The sequence below is a fragment of the Castor canadensis genome, chromosome 2 (genome assembly GCF_047511655.1).
Source record: "Castor canadensis chromosome 2, mCasCan1.hap1v2, whole genome shotgun sequence".
Lineage (NCBI taxonomy): Eukaryota > Metazoa > Chordata > Mammalia > Rodentia > Castoridae > Castor > Castor canadensis.
In genome coordinates this window covers 121381570-121389711 of record NC_133387.1, presented here as the reverse complement: position 1 = coordinate 121389711, position 8142 = coordinate 121381570, and the positions used below count along the sequence as shown (strand labels likewise).

The following is an 8142-nucleotide window of genomic DNA, read 5'->3' as shown; positions in this document are numbered from 1 at the left end:
GTATTTGCAAAATGGTTGCTCAGATTTTTGACAGGAAGTGGCTAGGTAGCTACTTGTACCTTAATAATTTGGAGGAAAGTTCTCAAGACACTGAAGAAGGGTTGGAAGCTCCACTTAGCCTTTACTCATACTTCTTAGATGGCACAAGGAGAAGCACTGCATAAAGAAGCTCAAAACAGGATGTCTTCCCTCCTCTTTTCCCTTTCTTGCTCCCTCACTGCTGGCCAGTCATAAAGGCTCTTAGCCTCAACTGCTCATTAGATTCACTTAAACTTTGAAAGCCTGAACTAGGTCCACACCTGCATACATTGAAAGCTCAATTTGTGAAGGGAGAAACTAAAGCTCTGGTAGTCTTCATTGATTCCAATGGTGGCAAGGCTGACAACCACTGACCTATCACCATTCAAACATTTAGAAAAGGCAAAATTCAAGTAATTGCTCTTCCCTTCAAGTGTAGATCTCTTTATGATCTATGATGGAGCCAGTAGCAGTTTATGGCCCAGTTGTGTTTTTACTCCGGGAGTTCATGGATAATGTCATTAGACACAGCTCTGAAAGCCTCTTACCTAGAAATGGTTCTGTACCTAAGAAGTCAACTGCAGCTGCCTTTAGAACATATCAGGCTACCATATGGGCCCTTTACAAATATTTGATTAATTTCAAAGAGGAACGTACAGAAATTGAGAAGTGATCATTAATAATAGTATTTAAATATTCTTTATTTCATAAGATTCATACCTCCTATTTTATCATGTCCCAAGCAAGTGGGTAGAGAGACCTGATTGGGGGTGATGGGGAATGAGAAAACACACTTGTGATGGAAAATGTGAGCTCCAAAGTATTTCAGCAGGTTTATTTAATGTGTACATACAAGGAAGGGAAAGCAGGCAAATCTTCATTCATCAAGGTGTGTCAGCAGTAAAGGATATCTTCAGGTCATCAGAGCAATGGAGGTCAAGAGGTTTCACAAGGAGGTCATGGGTTGTTTATCTTCTTGCAACAGAGAACAAGTATGAGGATGTGGTTAGCTATTTTCTAGGGCTGAAGGTCAGTATAAAGCTCTGGAACTTTTGCAAGAGAGCTGTGCAAATTCTTGATTTTCTGAGCTGGAGCCAAGGACTGTGTCAGCTAGGCCCCATTGCCTGACCTTTAGACTCCAACAATATTTGAATGCTTTTGAAATTTTCCACTGATAAAAGATGCAAAAATTACAGACTGAGCATGTAGTGTTCCCTGTAATGCGTATGGGAAGATTAAGGTACAAGACTGGCCCTGGGCAAAAGCACAAAATGCTTTCTGAAAAATAACCTTAATGGAGGTTAACTGAAAAATAAGCAAAAAGGGAGGACATGGACTCAAGTGGAAGGAAGGAAAGGAGAGAAGGAGGAAGCAAGACAGAAGGGAACTACAAGGCAAAGAAGTAACTCTTATTGATGTCTTTTTTTTGGAGTTATTTGACATTTATATTTTTAAGCCACCCACATTTGTAAATAACCCACACACATAGAAAATTTTCAGGAGAAATTCTTATTCTTTCTCAAGTTCCTGAGTCAGAGAGTAACTCTCCCCAGAGACATACCAGGTCCATAGCTCTTGTACTTAACTTCCAGAAATGCATACACATACACAGGCAACATACAAACATAAAGATATACCTGGTAGTCACTGCACTACTATCTTTAAATTTGTTTCTAATTTAAAATTTGAAGGGTATGCCATAAAATGATATGAGGAGTTTCTTGTATCTCTTTGTTGTTCTATTGTAGTATTGGTGTTTGAACTAAGTGTTCTAGCTCTGGCTAGACAGACACTCTAACAATTGAGTTACAAACTGTGTGTTTCAGTGAATGTCTATATCATAGCCAGTTCTCCTTAATGGGCATTTAGATAGTTTCCACCCTTTTGTTGTTAACAAAAGAGCTGCGGTGAGAACCACTGACACATTTCAATAATTATACACCTGTTACCTGTTTTCTATGGGGCAAATTCTTGATAATGAAATTGTTACATCAAAGAGTGTGTGATGGCATGTAGGATTTTGTTAGATTTGGTTTCATTGCTCTTTAGGAAGGTACAGATACTTAGGCTGTTAAATTACATTGGCAGTTGTAATTCAGTCACTATGAAACCATGGATAAGTCACTACTTCAGCAACAATAGAAAATAAATATTGGATGCTGAGGGCATGCATGTGCTGTCCTTCCCAAATTTAAGTGGCAAGGAGAATATAGTGAACTCTCAAAGTTGTAGCTGACAGCAAAAATGCTGAAGTGAGGGGTTAATTTCTCAACATTCTTATAGGAGCTTTTGTGGAAACAATGGTCACTCCATGTAGGCAGTAGTAATATACAAAAGTTTGTCAAAAGTAGACTTTAGAAGGTATCCTGACATAATTGTCACATTAAATAAAAACTTTAGAAACTAAAGAAAGTCTTCCTAAGAAAGTCTTGATATTTTCCTACTGTCTCCAAAATTCTGATGTTCCTTAGGTGGGCAGTAAGGAAAGCCTCTGTTTTGCTCAAATTGAATTAAGAGGTTACTCAGGATTTTAATTAGTGACTTCCTTCTTTTGTAAGCATCACAGATCTGCTTTGCTTCTAGAAACATTACCACACAACTTTGTAAACTTCGTTGTTTGACATTTTGTCTTTAAAACCATAATGTTTTATAACTTTAAACTTTCCTTTTATAACCTGATGAATTTTTACAATAGAAATGTTATGGGGGCAAAGGATCTGACTAATTTAAAGGCTATTTTTGCCAGTCCAATAGCAGAGGTGATATTTAATTTCCTCATTTCTGACTGACTATGAGAATGAATTTGTGGGTGTATGTTCTACTGTCCTTTCTCATTTTCTACTGAGATTTTGGTTTTATTTGCTAATAGACATTCTGTGTTTTGTCCCTTTGTGGAGGATGTTTCTATCTTCTGCCTTTCAGATTGCTTCTTGATAGACTTCCATTGATCATTTTTGTAAATCATTTGTTTCTCACTTATGCTCTTAATAAATTGCCCATCTGAAATGAAAATTTGAGGTAAGGAGCTGAATTTTCTTTTTCCCATAAATAGTGAGCAATTGTTACAGCCAAATTTCTGATTAAGATCTCCTTTCATTACTAAGCTTTAAGGCCAGATTAATCATATTAATTTTTTAAATTGATTTGTCTACTCATTATTGATCTCCTGTTAAGAGAATTAGTTATCCAATGTTCAAGGATATATCGTCTCAGCTATTAGACTGACAAAAATAGCCATTAGGTAATTCAGTTTAATCTGATTTTGTCTAGCATTTTTAAACTGCTATAGACAGTAACATGAAATTTAGTTGGTGATAACTTTACTACATGTTTCAATTTCTGATGGAGTTAACTTACCTCTTATGACAAAAATTCCTTCTTTTCATCATTTTTCCTTTTCCCCCCTCTTTAAAAATAATGTATTAATTCAGCATATTTGCTGGACTTCTTTCTTCACTAGTCCTCCTTCACTGTGTGACCACAGTTCATCTCTCGGAACCCTGGCAGCTTCATTTATTAAATGGGTGTAGTGATCTCATGGTTTTATTTTTTTTGTATTTTTATACATTCATAAGAGAAATGGCTGTAATTTTCCATTTGGACTGTCATTGTCACAGCTTTGGTTTTAAGAAATGGTGGTGTTTTGTGAGAATATTTTACATTTTATCTGTGCTCTGGAAGACTTCCATTGTTTTAGGATGTAAAGTATTTGTTATTTGAATGTAAAAATTTTTGTAAAAAATTTTTGTGTCTGATATTTGGATTTTTGAAAGAATTTAAATTATCAATATTCAGAACTTGTTTTAGATTTTTCTTTTAGCCTATTTGAATTCCTCCTCATTCAGTATTCAAACATAGTTTTGTGATTTCAGGAAATTGGTCATTTCTAGATTTTCAAGGATATTAATATAATTGAGCATGTTTTTCAGTTATTTTATCAATGTCTTTTAGGTTGGTTATAAATCTATTTCAGTTATATTCTCATTTTTAAAAAAATTCATTAGCTTTTCCAGGTCCTTTTAAAAAATATATCTGTTAACTTCATACATTCTACTGTTCCATAAATCAAACACTAATTTATGTCTTTGTTTCTGAGAGAAGAGGAAATGGAGTGTTTCTTCCACCTGCTTTTTGATTAGGGGGTTTACTTTATTTTTTACTTTGTGGTAAGATATTGATAATATACAAAGCTAGGAATTTCCCTCTAAGTTCAGTTTAATACTATTCCATATGTTATATGATGAAACATATTTTCATTTAAGTCTTTAGTCTTATTTCTGATTTTTTTCCCTTGAACCAGATGGTAAATCAGGATAACTTAGAAATTCAATGCCTGAAGGATTTGATTTCTCTTCAAGAGTAGATATCTAATCTTAAATTAATAGAGAATGTGGTTTACTTTTTCTCTTAGCATATTAGCATACAATAAGCTTTAACTTGTCCATCACAAGTTAATGTACATTCTGAATATAGGATTAAAATTTGCTCTATATTGAATAGATAGAATTATTATAGTAGTCATTGTCTTATATTTGTTTTGTCTCTCATTAAATTCTCTTATGTATTATTAATTTACTTTTCATGAATATGGGTGGTAGACAATTAGTAGCATACAGATTCATAATTATATATTATCATTCCTTGCAAACTTACTCCCTTTGATACATTTAATGTGTTCATTGGACAAGGATTTTGTTCAGATTTAGCATTGATCACATTTAGCATTGAAACTACTTTTTTGTGGGGTATGTCAGAGATATTGCTAAGTATCCACACTATATATACACTCATATTCAAGTATATAGTATAACAAGTAATATGAGTGTATATGCATGAGTACATGTGTGTATAAGCATATTTCTGGATTATTTTGTGTTATTTTGAGCAAAATTATTACATTTGTTTATTCATGTTTGCCCTTACTGGAGTTTGAACTCAGGGCCTATTCCTCTACCACTTGAGCCATATTCCATTCCTTTTTGCTTTTGCTTTGCACATAGGGTCTTGTGCTTTTGCCTGCTTTACAATGGTCTTTGATGCTCTTACCTCTTACTTTTCAGTAGTTACTATTACAGTTGTCCACCATCATGACTTGACTGAGCATGAAAATAATTTATGCAATTCTTTTTTAATATTCATTTATTCATATGTGCATACATTGTTTTTGCCATTTCTCCCCCCTACCTTCGGCCCCCTCCCTCTCCCCCTTTGCTTCAATAAGGGAGTGTGAAGCATTTTGCTACATGTCTCTGGTGTTTGAGTTTATTCTTTTCTATTTTGCTTACAGTTTTCTTTGGATTTTGTTTTGTCTCTTGCTCTATGAACTCTAGATTTTGTTTTTTTAAATTTTTTTATTGTTGTTGCAGTGGGAGTACATTATGACATTTGCAAAAGTTCTTACAATGTATCATAGTTGAATTCACACCCTTCACCATTCTTTTTTATCCTTCCTCCCTCCTTTCCAGAAGTAATTTCCACAGGTCTCCTTTTTCCATTTCCATACATGTGCACATACTACTTCTACCTTATCCACCATCCCTTCCTTTATATCTTACCCTCCCACTGTTAACAACACCCATTCAGGACCTGTTTTCCCTTCCTGTTCTCCATTTGGTTAAAAAATTGTTTAAGTTATCTATACAGGGTACTTCATTGTGACATTTCCATGCATACATGTATGATAATCTGATTGGTTTATTACCTCTAATTTTCTCCTTTCTACCTTAGTCCCCTTCTTATGGTGATTTCAGCAGTTTAAAAATTCTATATTCATTCTTGTGTAGAAGGTACATCATCCATATTTACCTTCTTAACTTTCTTTTTAAACCTCACTTTATTGTATGTGTCATTCCCTTAGCATAACCGATGTTTGTTTTAAATATAAAGTAAGTGCCAGGCACATTTTGGAGAAAGTGATTTCTCCACAGATCGTTCTCAAAAAGAAGAGGGATTTGGCTGTCTATGTGTTAAGGAATTTCAGTGCTCTCATCCTGAAGCTATGGATGGATAGTGTGACACAATATGAACTTTCTTCTTACTCATGGTTATGCTAATTTTTTTGATTTTAAGAGAAAAACATGAGTTTTAACTATAGATATTCCTTGGAAATTGGGTCAACTTTGGTCTACATTGTTGTTACTCTTTTTATGAAAGTATAAAAATTTGTGAATATGCATGATTTTTTATATGGATGGTCGGGAAAATATTCTGGTACCATGAACACTACATTCTTATTACTTCAAATGTGGGAAAAAACATTCCATTTTTTTCAAAAAGAGATGAGTCTTAATTTGGTTTTCTGCACAAAACCCTAAATCTCAAAATACTGCTTTAGCTACAAATGCTTTAAAATGTTGAATATTATGTGAAAGAATTCTGAAATATAACGAGACATTTCTAGGCTACATTCATGAAAGTCTTGTTTTCTTAATCACAAGGATTTCATGTATTTTTCACCAAGAGTAAGTTGGGAGTTGGAGATAAAGCCTATTCTTATTCTCCCATTGCTGCTCCAGCTAGGTTCATTCCACTTTTACATGTTTTACATAAGAAGCTTCTCATTAAAGATTCCTCTAAAAAATAAAATTTCCTACTTATTTACAAGGAAGGTCACTGTTTAAGAACAGTATGCCTATGCAGTGATAGGGAGCCCAAAATATCCACATATGTGAAGAATTAAAGTTATCTGATTCAAATGTAAATTACCATAAGAACTGAGTACCATAATACATAAGCTTGATTATCAAGTCTTAGAATCCTAGGCTTTCAACTTGATTTTTCATTTCATCTTTACCTGTATGTAACTAAGAGATAATTGGTACTGGCAGAGTGCCTCAAATTAGAGAGTGACAGACTAACAAGGATGAGTCCCTGAGTTCTAAACCCCAGTACTGCAAAAAGGTTAATTGATGTGGGGATGTACAATTTAATCAGTAAGAGATTTCAACATAAGTAATTTAAATCTAATAGATGACTTATTGAGTTTTTGGTTCATTAAAAAGTCCATTGGTGCTAAAGGGAGAGATTAGGACACAGAATTATCATATGGATAATTGAAATTATGGCTTTGAATGAGGTGATGTAAAGAAACAGTCTCTAGCAAGAAGACTTTAGTGACTGGCCTTAAAGAACTTCAGGATTTAAGAAATAGAGTGTGAACAGCTTGAGGCAAAAGAAGGAAATTAGGATGGTCTGTGCCACAGACCAGGGAGTGGAAAACACAGGGAGTGGAAAATAGTGCCCTGTCTACTGAGAAGTCAGATATGATGGGGATTGAAGATATTATTTGGCTAGCATGATAAGGAGATGACCCAACATTGGTGACCATAGCAACTCATTTTATATTCAATGTCACACAATCCACTTTTCCATGTATTGACATTCCTCAACTGTACTATTTTGTATGTGTGGTTAAGCCTTTCTTTAGCTGATGAACAGCTTCAGTTTTCACTTGGTAGATATGCCACCCAATAATTAAGCTTCATCAGTGTTGATCTTTGTATAGATGTTTTGGGAGAATGTATATAAAAATATTAATTTACATGTGTATTTGTTGTTCTTTGGTTTTGTAAAAGTGAACTAAAATTTAATAATAAGCCTAGGTTTTAAATGTGGTACAATTGAATCAATGATCATGAAGTATGGTGCCAAGAGCAGATCTTTGACATTAAGTGGATACTTAATATGCTTAGATGTTTTCATTTCAATTGTGAATTTAAAAAGCAAAATTAAAGAACTTATGCAAATACTGGAAAACATACATTAAATCCTGGGATGAAACCAGGGTGTAACATATTTTAGCTTAGTGAGATGCTACAAAGTTTATGTGAAATAATTTCTGAAAATAACCTAGGACAGTGCCTGGCATGGGAGAGATTTCAAAGTCTCATTTGAAAACTTTCTAATAATTGCATTCATTGAAGAAAATATTTCACTTTATAAGGCATCTTGAATTCAGTCAACAAATATAGATGGAATATTTGAATAGCTGTTATGCTGTAAGCATCGTTTGAGGCACTGGAGTATAGGTGCTGATATTCTAGTGGAGGAAATGAACATTCAACAAACACAAGGCAGGAGAATACACCCCAATGAAGGGATAGTGAGTGAGAGTTTTGGTATCAA

The 8142-nt window shown here is 34.1% G+C and overlaps 1 pseudogene; it reads left to right on the top strand.

The window, feature by feature from the left end:
- The first annotated feature begins 472 nt into the window (after positions 1-472).
- The window catches only part of LOC141418144 (gamma-tubulin complex component 5-like), a 248661-nt pseudogene continuing 240991 nt past the window's right edge, over positions 473-8142 (top strand).